Here is a 13,136-nt window from a genome sequence, read left to right on the forward strand (position 1 = left end):
AAAAACTCAACTGACATTCAGTTAACCAACCAGCTGGATAAACCATTGCTATCCATTTCCTTGGTAAAATGTACTGACTCGTGTTCCCAGTATGCTGACTATTTGTGACGTGTAGACTTCTCAGTATGATGCTTGTCTACTTTTATTCCTACAGGTCAAATTGTTTACTTTTGAACAGGCAGTTGTATTTGTTTCCAAACTTACTTATGCTGGGTACATTTGTTATTAATATTCTGTAAACTGATGCAATACTAGTTTTAAAAGGGGAATACAAGAGCTAAGTTAAAAACTCTGAAAAAAATGAGAAAAGCAAGTTTTTTTCAAAATTGGCTGTCAGAAATTCCATGGTGGTCCAGTCATTAGGACTCAGTGCATTGGACTCAGTGCATTCACTGCTGGGCCTGGGTTCAGTCCCTGGTCCCTGGTCTGGGAACTAAGATCCCACAAGTCCCATGGTGCAGCCAAAAAAAAAAAAAAAAATTGGCTGTCAAGTTAGGGGTAAACAAGAAAAATTCAAAATATTGGAGAAAACTATAAAAAGTAAGAAGAAATTTGTTTTCATTGTTTATGTGTTGAAGATTTTGCTGCATTTTATGAGAGCTGAAACTGCAATTATAAATAATGCATTATGAGTGTGGTTTATGTAAGAAAGACTAGAATTCCAGGTAGCAGATCTAAACTTGGATAAGGACTTGGCCCTACACAGAGGATTGGTGAAAGAATTACACTTATTCATTGTTTAAATGAAAATAAAATGGTTACAGTATGTATTTATCATTTTCTAGGATTCCTTGCTGTAACTGACTTCTCTATGTAGCCAGCCAACAAACTGCCCTAATTCATTCAGATGAGAGAGGATATCTACTGTATTTTTCTGTTATTTTTTTCCCCAGCTTTATTGAGATATAATTGACATATAACATTATGGCAGTTTAAGGTGCACAACATACTTATTTTATTATTAACATTACCACCTGCTACTAACATTTATATAGTACGTTATTATTTATTTATTCCTTCACGTGTATTATCCTCTTTGATTCTTCAGACATCCTTGTGAGGTGTATATTTTTGTTATTATTTCTACCCAGACCATAGCTGGTCCTGTTGGACAGATTACACATTGATGCACTTTATCTTTAGGTGAAAAACAGATTTTCATAGATTCCTAGTATAACGTGTGTTAAATTTTTTTTTTTTTTAACCATGTTGAGAGCACAGATCTTTACAAAAGTGAGATATTCAATAAGTCTCGGGCATTTAAGGGTTTTAACTTTCAAGGTTTCAACTATGTAAAACCAACCCTGAAGGTCAAGACATACAGAATCTTGTAGTTTCGCTAAGGTGTGAATTTGAATTAAGCCATGACACTGAGGGGCCTGAGGTAGTTATTACTTATGTAGCAGGTGAACTGAACATACTGCCTGGATTTTAGTACTGTTTCTTTCTTAGTTACTTGTAGTCCTGTGTATAATAACTCTTATAGTGATAAAGATGTTGTGTGTATGTGTGTGGGGTGTGTTTGTGTGTGTGTGTGTGTGAAACTGGCCGTTAATGAATGCACTTACTAGTTGCTAGAAATAAACGTTCATAGGCAGAAAATAGAAGCTTTTGATTAAATGGAATGTTGAATTTTGAAATGCTATGCTATGAATGAATCCACCACTTATTTGATTCAGAATCAAGAAAAGCTACCTCACGACACTCACAGCAAGTGCTCCAACCTGTACAAAAATTGCCCAGTGAGTCAGAAGATATACTTTAATAATATTCGAGAATTTGGTTAACTTGTGATATGAGGTGACACATGACTGTGGGCAGAAATGTGATTCTGGAGAAAGACAGGATCCTGTTCAAACATTTTTCTTGAAGGAACAGATGGTAAAGGCACTGAATTGACCTTTATTATGAGGAAAAAAGTTTTTTTTTTAGTTGTTGAAAATTTTGAAAAATGCGTTTCTGGGCATAATACAAATTTAATGGAAGAGGTGATATCAGCAGACCAGGTCATCCATTCTAGGCTGAAGAAATAAATACACAGAGGAGATTTATAAGTTTGTACAAGTTTTTAACTCAGATGTAAATCATCTGAGAGGATAATGTTTTCCTGAACATATATATTCCAGAAGAAGGAAGGACCAGAATTTAATGTTGGTGAAGACAGACTAACTCTGTTTATGCCTTCAGCAAATCTTTATTGAATGCCTGTGTACCAGGTACTGTGCTAGGCGGTTAGGATACAGTAGTGAACAGGATAGATGCTGTCCTTGCCCTCATGGAACATATATGCAAGTGGAGGAGACAGAAAGAACAAATAGGAAAAAAAAAAAAAACAATAAACAAAACCAAAATAAACAAAATCAAAAAAAGACAAATAAATAATTGCAGTTTGTAGTAAGTACCATGAAGGAAAAAATAAGGGACCAGAGAGAGAAAATGGGGAGTTGCCATGTTGTAGCAACATGGCAAATTTTATGGCTGGCAGAGTGTTAAATTGCCAGACTAACGACCTCTTGCCCCTACGATGGACAAGCTGGAGCCTTAGTGAGGAGCTATATACTGGGCCTTCTTGGGGGTACAGTGGTAGAGGCATTGTATGTAAGTTATAATGATAGATTCACTCCAACATTTCTCTTTGCTTATGCTTTTGGGTCCTTGGCTCTAGATTATGCCATGGGAAGTTGTGGCCTCCCTATCTTATTAAATGTGAGCTATCATGGAGTCCAAGTTTCAGTCAGCAACAAGTTAACTCTTAGAGCCCCTTCTAGCTGTATAAGCTAACCGTTAAATTCTAAATCTCTAGTAAGTGACTCATATAAAATATATTGGCCCAATCTGGTGTTATATTTTGTTTTCCTTAGTCTAACACTCTTAGAATCTGTTCTCACACAGACTTTTCCAAGTTTCTACCAATACAAATTAGCAAAATTTGACAGTTATTTTTGTATATAAATTATTACTTCATGAATCGGACTTTGTACTTGTTCCCCAGAGAATGTCAGTATATAACCTTGTTAACGGGTGGTGGTGGGTAAGGGATGGTCCAGCTAGGTCTTGAGAAGAGGAATTCCCTTGCAAGCGAATTACGCATATATTGGGTTGGCCAAAAAGCTCGTTTGGGAAAAACCCGAATGAACTTTTGGCCAACCCAATATTTATGGTGAGGTTATTACAGGATTTTCAAGCCAGGGACAGCTAATCTCTTCAGATACAGGAGAGCAGGCTATTTCTATCACCACTGGCAAGGGCGGCTCAGAGTAGCATTGAGGGGGCAGTGTGTGTATCCAGAGTCTTAGCTTCAGCAGAGTCCACCCAAGAATCCTCATCCCCAGTTTCAGGGTCTCATTCTTTCTCATTCAGTTTCACTTTCATCCATGAAACGTGGCGAGTCTGTGGAATTCACCTTCCGTTGTAATTCTGCAGAAGGCCCAGTTAAATCTGATGTTAGCCGGGTGAGCTCTGTGGCTGTAAGACATAAACGTTTGTATTGGGGTTGTCATAGACGTTCTCTGGGTCCTGATCATAAATGTGAGCCTGAAAGCTGAAAGACCCAAGCTTGGCATTTTCTTTCCGTCAGAGCTCCAGTGCATTCAGAAGGAGCCGCGTACCACAGTCTTTGTTTTTTATTGAAGTATAGTTGATAGACAATAGTATGTATTGTAGGTATACAGTACAGTGATCCACAATTTTTAAAGATGATCCTCCATTTGTAGTTATTATAAAATACTGGCTACATTCCTCGTGTTGTACAGTATATCCTTGTAGCTTGTTTTGTACTTAGTAGTTTGTATGTCTTAATGCCCTGCCCCTGTATTGCCCCTCTGCTCTTCCCTCTCCCCACTTATAACCACTAGTTTGTTTTCTTTATCTGAGTCTTGTTCTTTTTTGTTATATTCACTAGTTTGTCGTATTCTTTAGATTCCACATATAAGTGATATCTTACAGTATTTGTCTTTCTCTATCTGACTTATTTAACTTAGCATAATACCCTCCAAGTCCATGCACGTTGCTGCAAATGGCAAAATTTCATTCTTTTTTTATGGCTGAGTAGTATTCCATTGTATATATATATACACCGCCTCTTCTTTATCCATTCATCTCTTGGTGGACACTTAGGTTGCTTCCATATCTTAGGAATTGTAAATAATGCTGCTATGAACATTGGGGTGCATGGATCTTTTTGAATTATTTTTGGGTTTTTTTTTTTTTAAATATATACCCAGGAGTGGAATTGCTGGGTCATCTAGTTCTATTTTTAGTTTTTTGAGAAACCTCCATACTGTTCTCCATAGTGGCTGTATCCATTTACATTCCCACCAACAGTGCAGGAGGGTTCCCTCTTCTCCACATCCTCGCCAGTGTTAGTTATTTGTGTTCTTTTTTAGGATAGCCATTGTTGTGACAGGTGTGAGGTGGTATCTCCACGTGGTTTTGATTTGCTTTTCCAGTCTTTGTAGTCATCATTTCTCCCAAACTCAAATCCTTTTAAGGCACTTCTTCAGTAGATACTTTGCTACAATCAGCAATCACTGTTAATTTGATTAGTAGTGATGCTACTTCATCACATCAACCCGATATAAAAGTCTTTTGAGGTCTGTATTTTGGGCTTCCACTCCCGATACCAATTTCTGTATCAGTCAGACTTCAGTCAGGAAACAGAAGTCAAACAAGTTCATTTAACTAGACTAACTTGTCTCTCCTAGTCCAGCTCTTATACACACTCTGGTTCGTTAAACTCATCCCTCTTTCTTCCCTATCTCAGAGGGAAGGAGGAGATTGAAAAAGAAACTAAGTGCCAACTGGAGAGACATAGGGCTCCTTTCACCCTCTTAACTCACTACTGTCATTATGAAAACTTGGGGATTCTGTTCCCAAGAAGTAATTCCTTGAGAAGTAATTCCTGGTGAATGTGGAAGACAGTCTACTCGTCAAAGTTCTTCAGAAAAAATTCAAAAGGATTATATACAATTTCGTAGGGAACTAAATGTTTCGCCAACAATGGATAACTGCTTTCTCAGGATTGACTGCTTAGGTGAAATTACAGTTCTTTGTAAGGGTACCTGTCACTGAAAGTCATCACACATATAATAAGCTTATTTTATTATCATTGTTAGCCAGGATTATGAATATATTAAGTATTTTTATCGATTTTGATTTGTCAAGGATAAAAACTCCTGGATAATTTTTGAACTCTGAGTTTTTACTTGCAGTAAAGCACAAATGCACAGGAGACTGGCTTTCAGAACAACCTGTTGGTTCACAGAATATAGAGATGGGGCTATTAATAGTTCATATTATTATGTGGCAATCAGTAATTCTCACTGCATACAGTTTAATCAGCTTTGATTATAAAAACACATTTCTGTCTTTGAGTAAAAAAAACAAATACGATGTTTCTTTTTTGTGTGTGACTTATGTCAGGGTGAAAACCTTTAGGATGGCCGTGAAATTTCATGGCTTTATCTCTTGAAAAGCAAAGCTTTTAGAAATGTAAGCCTTGCTGGTCTGCAGTCGACAGAGGAATAGGTTAGGGTGAACAGTATCAGTTTCACTTTTTCAGTCCTTACCTTGATCATATCTGTGCAGTTAAGGTGTGGATTTGACCAAACATGTTTGTTCCATGGTTTTCTGATGCACTATCAATATTGTTAATATGGTGCTTTGGTATATTCAGCTTATTTCAGTCACATAAGGACAATGAGGCATTACTGAACACATAAAGACCTTTTTGTTTAGCGTTTAATAAAACTAGAACTGGGACTCCCCTGATGTTCTAGTGGTTAAGACTCTGTGCTCCCAAAGCAGGGGGCCTGGGTTCGATCCCTGGTCAGGGAACTACATCCTACATGCCGCAACTAAGAGCCCATGTGCTGCAACTAATACCCGGCGCAGCCAAATAAATAAATAAATATTAAAAACAAACAAACAAAAAAACCCCCCAAAAAACCTAGAACCACATGATAGTAGGATTAGAGTTAATCTCATGCAGCCTCTAGAGTCTCATATATATATATATATATATATATATATATATATATATATATATATATATATATAATCACTTCTCTAGTGCCAGAAATATTTTTATTGCCCTTAGAATTCACCTATTTCAAGGTCAGGAGCCGTCAGGAACCAAAAAATCACTCAGTTTGCCTCTAATGATTTTGCCTGTAGTACATATGACTGTAGAAGTATCCTCTTACTCCAAGTTCCTCAAATAACTTTGTGTTCCTGGCGTTCCAGAAAGTGACATTCTGGGCTATTTATAAGACTGAGACTCCTCAAGCCACAGAGCAGGTACCAGGATAGTTTCCTGGCAGGTCTTTGAAGCATTGTTTGCCCATATGGGAGTGTAATTCCTTACTAGTGGGCTTGTCATGCCTAATTAAGTGAGATTTATTATTAAATGAAACATTTCTGGCATGGTGGTAGTTACAGATTTGTTTTGTCTAATTGTATCCTGGTAGGGAGAAAGATAGATTCTTAGTGAGCCTATGCAAATAATTACATTGCCGTGTAAAGTAAAAGAACTTGGTAAAGACGTTGTGTAATATGTGACCATTGTCCTGATTAGTTTTGCAGACACGGCCAATCAGTATGAGTTGTAGGCACTTCCGTGGTGGGTCCAGTGGCTAAGACTTTGCCTTTCAATGCAGGGGGTGCCGGTTCAATCCCTGGTCGCGGAGCTAAGATCCCACATGCCTTGTGGCCAAAAAACCAAAACATAAAACAAGCAATATTGTAACAAATTCAATAAAGACTTTAAAAATGGTTCACATCAGGGAAAAAAAAGAAGAAAAAAGAAAAAACCTTAAAAAAATGTGTTGTATTTTCTACACAATTTCCATCTTTCAATCAACCTAACAATTTACTAGTTTATGTTCCAGTTACTATTGCCACATAACAAACTACCCCAAACTTATCAATGTAAAATAACCGTTTGAGATGCTCACAAATTCTGCTGGTCGGGAATTTTGCCAAGGCCCGGGGGACAATTTTTTGCCCGCCGTAGGATTACTGAGGTCACTCAGTGATACTTAGCAGGTGGGTTGTCTGGTCTGGAAGATCTGAGATGGCTTCTTCCCAGTTTGCTGCCTTGGCATAGCTGGGACTGTTGACTGCAGTGCCTTCATGTAGCTTCTCCAGCATGTCCATCACAGGGTAGTTGGACTTCTTACATGGTAGCTGTCTTTCCTCAGAGTGAAGATCCTGAGAGAACCAGGCAGAAGCCGATATCTTTTGGTGACCTACTCTCAGAATTCATATGGTGTTACTTTTGCTACACTCTGTTGGTCAAAGCGGTGACGAGCCTTCTCGGATTCAACGGGGAGAGGAAAAGATACCACCTCTTGATGGGGACGTGACATAGTAACCTTGGAGAACATGTGGGAAGGCAGAGATTTGTTTGAAAATAAAATCTGGATTTGGAAAATACAGTCTGCCACACTTTATAAGGCATATTGAGATTTTCCAGAGAATGCTTTTCCTGAATTCAGAGGGGTCAGTAGGAGCAACATTATCGTTCAAAGAGTGTTTCATTCCAATTTGCCCAAGTATAGCCGGCCACCATGAGACTTAGTGAAAAATGAAGGAGAAAGATATTTTCTCAACACTACTATTAAATTTCCCTCACGGGTTCCATTGAGTCTCGCAGAATTAATTCCTGTTCCGTTGAATCTTGGGTCAGCAGCGTGGCTTCACAAAGTGTCTGATTTTCGAATAAAAGAGTCTTGTAAACGCTGACTCAGGCTTCTGGTAGGTCTGTCCAAGAGTCTGCTCTTGGTGGTGATGCTGGGTTACACTAGGCAGGAGGCCTGACCCATGAGTCAGTAATAGTCAAGGGTACTGATACAGGCCTTTATCCAGGCTTTCTTCTTTGACTGTTTCATCCTACAGACTCAATTTTCTCACCTCCAGCTTATGGCCTGGCCTTTTGGCATGCTTGAAGGAAAAGTAGAAACCACCTGTTAATAAGACTGATATGAACTGATCTCTCGTTAATTTATTACAGTAATCAACAGTGTCAGAATGGAATCCCCTATTGGGGTATAATGTACAGCTAACTAATGATTTAGTCAATGATTATCCTGAGGGCACAGGCCTTATGATGGACACTAAAGGCATTGATAAATACATCTCTAGGGGTTTTTATAAAGTGTGTTTTAAACATACCACCAGTTAACAAGAGTATTTAACACTTATAAACATAATCTTAGAAATCATTTTCTTTACGTCATTGTGCCAGTCTTCGCACAGGATCATGAATATGTGCTGTCCACCCTGAAAAGTATACAAGTGTGGAACCACATTCATTATTAGTTACGCCATGGGTCTGCCCATATTATGGGCTTGGTAAACAGGGCAGCTCTCATGATAGAGTTAAGCTAATTAAACATATGGAGAATACGTGTTTAGTTCCTCCTACTAGCCTCCTTGCTCACTAGTGCTACCTAGTGGCTATCTGGGAAGTACCAGAGATAGTTTGGGTGTAAAATATGTGTTAACAATTTTATTATTTTTAATTTGAGGCTTAAGTTTGCAAAGGCAGTGTCATAAAGAGTTGCCAGGAGACTAGTGATTGCAGGAAATATAAGCATAAGTCATAGGTGCCCAAGACAAGGAATGATTACGGTCTTGGTTTGAAGTGACAGTAATTAAAATAAAGCATAGGTACAAGAAACAGGAATTGTTATGAAATCTAGCTTTTTCAGAAACAAGAAACTTTTGTTAAAAAATGCTTAAGGGGCATGGCAAAGGTCAACACAAAAGCTCAAAAAGTTAACTGGCTGTTAGGGAGTGAGAGTGTTCTGGGAAGTCGAGGAACCTGGCCAGGCTAGGTGCTGAAGGCACAGAGTAATTGTTTTATAGCTTGCTTGTTAAGAGAAGACTATATGATCAAAGATCAAGTTTCTTCTCAACAGCTGGTTTCAAACTGTTTAATTCATAAGCTTTCTTTGTAGATTTTAACACATTTTATACACCCACATATATATATTATATATATATATATATATAATATATATATATGTAGATTGCAAAGAAACACTTTCACCTGTGGCTTAAAATGTATTGTGTTCTCTTATCATAAGATGAAGCATATACCACACTAAATTTGCTATCCTAATTAGAGTTTTAAGAATTTTAGTCTTTAGAAATTGGCCAGGTAATCAAAGATTCCTCATTATTTAACTCACTGTGATATTAGTATGGTATCTTAAGGCCAATTAGAATTATAGAAGTTTATTTACAGTGACGGTGCAGAGCAGTACAATGATTATTGATACCAAGTTTGTCAGAGATGGCATTTGAAAGTTTTACACGGAAGATGGGAACAGTGATTAAGATCAAGTGATTTGCAGCATTGTCTGTAATTTAGAAGAGCTAATGACCCTTTAATAAAGACGTCAGTTTTTATGACTTTAAATCGTATGTGTGGAAGCAGTGATAATACATCTAACCAGTAAAACCTATGAAGAAAGTTTAAAAGCTCAAAGCATGAAATGTTACAGTGCATTATATTTCATACTATGATATGATCAGAAAGAAGACAGAACTATTTTAAAAATTAAAATGATCAAACCAACTCTAATTTAGCCAACAGTTTGCCTTAATTAGAAGTTTATATACAAATTGGATATCATTATTAAAAATATCTCAAAAGTTTGTATTACTGTAATTTTAAATAACTATTAGTTGCTAGCCAAATATGTTTGACTTTTTAAACTATCACTGCTTGAGCTGGTCATTTCTTTGAGAATGCATCTTCTGAAATTCCTAGCACATTTAAAGCGTTAGAAGTTTTGTCCCTGCTTGGTAATTTTTGAGTTTTCTCAGATTTAAGTGAGCACTTAGTAGTCAGAAAAGAAAAGGTGTTTTAAAATTTAAAACAGAGAGTTGCTTGATAGTATTGTTCTTTGCACTGAAATCTACTTTGTCCAAATTTCTTGTGATTAGTTTTAGCACCCAACTTTCTTTTGATTGGTGTTAACATGATATATCTTTTTCTGTCTTTATTGTTAGTCTATATGCACTTCATATTTAAAATGGATTTCTTGTAGACAACATAGATTTGGTCTTGCTTTTTATCCAATTTGATGATTCCTGGCATTTAATTGGTATGCTCAGACCATTAACGTTTAATGTCATTGTTCATATGATTGTGTTGAAATTTACCAGTTTACTCTTTGATTTCTATTTGTCCCATCTGTTCGTTTCCTTTTTTTTTTTTCTGCCTGCTTTTGGGTTAATAGCACGGTTTTTATTATTACATATCATTTTCTCCCTTGGCTTATTGGCTGTACATCTTTGTTTGTTTGTTTTTAGTGATTGCTTTTGATTTTGCAGTGTATATCTTTAACTTATCACAGTGTACTACTTCACGTGTAGCACATAAACCTGATGATCCTATACTTCCATTCCATGTATTCTGTTTCTCTGTGTGTTATGGACTGTGTAAAAAGTACTTTTTGCGAAAAAAAAAAAAAAAGTACTTTTTGCCTTAGTTCAATTGTATTTTAAACTGTATTTCATATTACCATTTCTGATGCTGTTCATCCCTTTGTGTAAATAAAGATTTCAGAACTTTTTTTTTTTCTGTCTGAAAGATGTCCTTTAACATATCTAGTAGTGCTGGTTTGCTGGTGACGAGTTCTTTTTGTATATCTGAGAAAACCTTTACTTTTGAAGTATATTTTCCCTGGGTATAAAATTTTAAGTTGACAGGTTCTTCTCCCCTCGCCTCCCCCAATAATTTAACTATTTTGCTTCACTGCCTTCTGGCCTGCATTGTTTCTGACAAGAAGTCTGCTGTCATTCTTTTGGCCATTAGTTCATCAAATATTTTTTTCTGTCCCTCACCCATTTCCCAGGACTTCAGTTATACGTATATTAAACTGATTGAAGTTGTCTCTCAACTCACTGATAGTGTGCTCTTCTTTTTTTCAGTCTCTTTTCTCTCTGTATTTCATTTTGGATGGTGTCTCTTGCTATGCCTTCACATTCACTAACCTTTTTTCTGCAGTGTCTAATCTGCTATTAATCCTGTTCGTATATACATATATTTTAAAATCCAGATATTGTGTTTTTCTCTATATATAAAAATTAAGGGTTTTTAAAAATATATATTTTCCTTATCTTTTTTTTAAATGACCACCCTCTACTTTCTGGAACATATAGAATATAGCATGTTCTCTCTGTCTCTCGAGAACAACACTGATTTGAACTGCATGGGTCCACTTTATACACAGATTGCTTTCAATATATACTACATGATCTGTAGATGCACAACTGCAGGTACAGAGTGCTGCCTGTAAAGTTACATGTCGATTTTCAACTGTGCAGGGGGTCAGCACCTGGATTCCCGAGTTGTTCAAGGATCAACTGTATGTATATGTCTTTCTTGCTCTTGTTCTCACTCACTCTCTCTCTTTACTCTGTCTGCTAATTCTGCAGGCTCTTGTCTTTCCCAAATGCTCAAGTCTGTTTCCTCAACTCAGGGGATACTGCTCATCTCTATGTGAGTTCTCTCTTTCTCCCAGTCTAGAAAACCTAACTGGGCAATAAGCTAGGGCAACCATAGGGGTCACCTTATTTATTTCTCTTCTATTAGATATACCTCTCCTGAACTGTCTATTGTGCAGTGTCTAAAAACCATTGTTTCATATATTTTGTCAATTTTTTAAAGTTTCAAGTGATAGAGTAAACCTGATTTCTGTTACACCAGCATGGCTATAAGCAGGAGGGACACCCCCCCCCCATTTTTTTCTACCATTATAGGTTTTCTAGTAAATATAATTTCTGTCTTTGCACATGTCTATAAATGTTTGGTCTGCATTAGACTTTAAAGAGAGAAAAGGACTCAATTCTTTTGCAAACGTTTGCACGGGGCCTGGCATGAATAAGGGGGTGGTGCCCACTTAGCAAGTATTGTTTTGGTGACTGAAGAGTCATTATGAAACCTCATAATATTCTTAATATTGCACAAAAAGATGCTTTTGACATTTAGCTGATGTTTCAATTTTGGCACAAGTGTTTTTCTGAGGTAATGCAGGATCCTGTTGTAAAGCTGTCCAACTAAACAGTTTCACCAAGTGTAGCTTATTTCAGCTTCCTTACTGTTTGTTACCAATCGTTTACTCTGATAGAGAAAAACATCTGTAATATGGGTGGATATTTTGTTAGAAATGTAGCATACCTACCAATTAGTTGGCCCAGCCAAATTAGCATGTGTGGGTCTGCATTTCCAATTAAGGCAGCTGCTTGAGTGTTGCTGTTCTACAGCTGGCACTTGGCATGTGGGAGTGTACTGCATGCACCGTGGCCAGACACTAGCTATACCTCTTAATTAAAATATTTGCTTATGTTGGTGTGGTTTCTTTAAAACAGTAAGTGGTCTTTCCAATCAGGTTCTTGATGGTTCAGTGACTTTTGTATAAAACGCTTTTCTTTGGTTGGGGCAATGTGGGACCAAGGTGTTCTGAAATTGCTCCCATTCAAGTAGATGATCGGTGTTTCTCCTTCCACTTTTAAACGGTTAGTTGTTGTTTTAAGTGGATAATTGTAATTTGGGGTACAGCCTTCAGCTTTAATAGAAGAATTTGTAGAAAGGCATATTCTTTGAAACATTTATAAAGGTCAGTAGTCTGATATAGGGATTGCTTTCTTTTTTATCACAGAGAGAAAGTATTTTTGAAAGTTTTATGAAAAAGGTTCACTTTATTTTGATTTTCCCTTCAAGTGAAGTTATGTTTTCTTGTCAATTATCCATTGTTTTAATAATCTCTTTATACTATCACTTATGAAATGTATAATTTATGTTATATGATCATCTTTAACTACAAATCGAATTTAAATGACCTGTTATATCTAATAATAGAATCAAAGAGAACATGCAACCATTAAAACTGACAGGAAATTTCATAAATTTTGAACTGTTTTATTCGTTTGCTATTAAAAACAATAGAATTAATATTTAAGGACAGCAGGCTACTAGTAATATTTAGAAAGAATATTGATAGTCAGCTTTTATTATGCTTCATTCTGTTTAATGCTGTAGAGATGTATAAAATCTAAAATGCAATCACTCTTCAATAACTGATTAAAATACTAAGCCACAAATATAAATATAATCATTTTCG

The 13,136-nt window shown here is 36.6% G+C and overlaps 1 protein-coding gene across 1 annotated transcript in view; it reads left to right on the forward strand.

The window, feature by feature from the left end:
- HSD17B12 (hydroxysteroid 17-beta dehydrogenase 12) overlaps positions 1-13,136 on the forward strand; it is a 169,383-nt gene that overhangs the window by 65,097 nt on the left and 91,150 nt on the right. The gene's annotated exons all lie outside the window — the stretch shown is intronic.

This window comes from Kogia breviceps, chromosome 7 (assembly GCF_026419965.1).
Source record: "Kogia breviceps isolate mKogBre1 chromosome 7, mKogBre1 haplotype 1, whole genome shotgun sequence".
Taxonomy (NCBI): Eukaryota; Metazoa; Chordata; class Mammalia; order Artiodactyla; family Physeteridae; genus Kogia; species Kogia breviceps.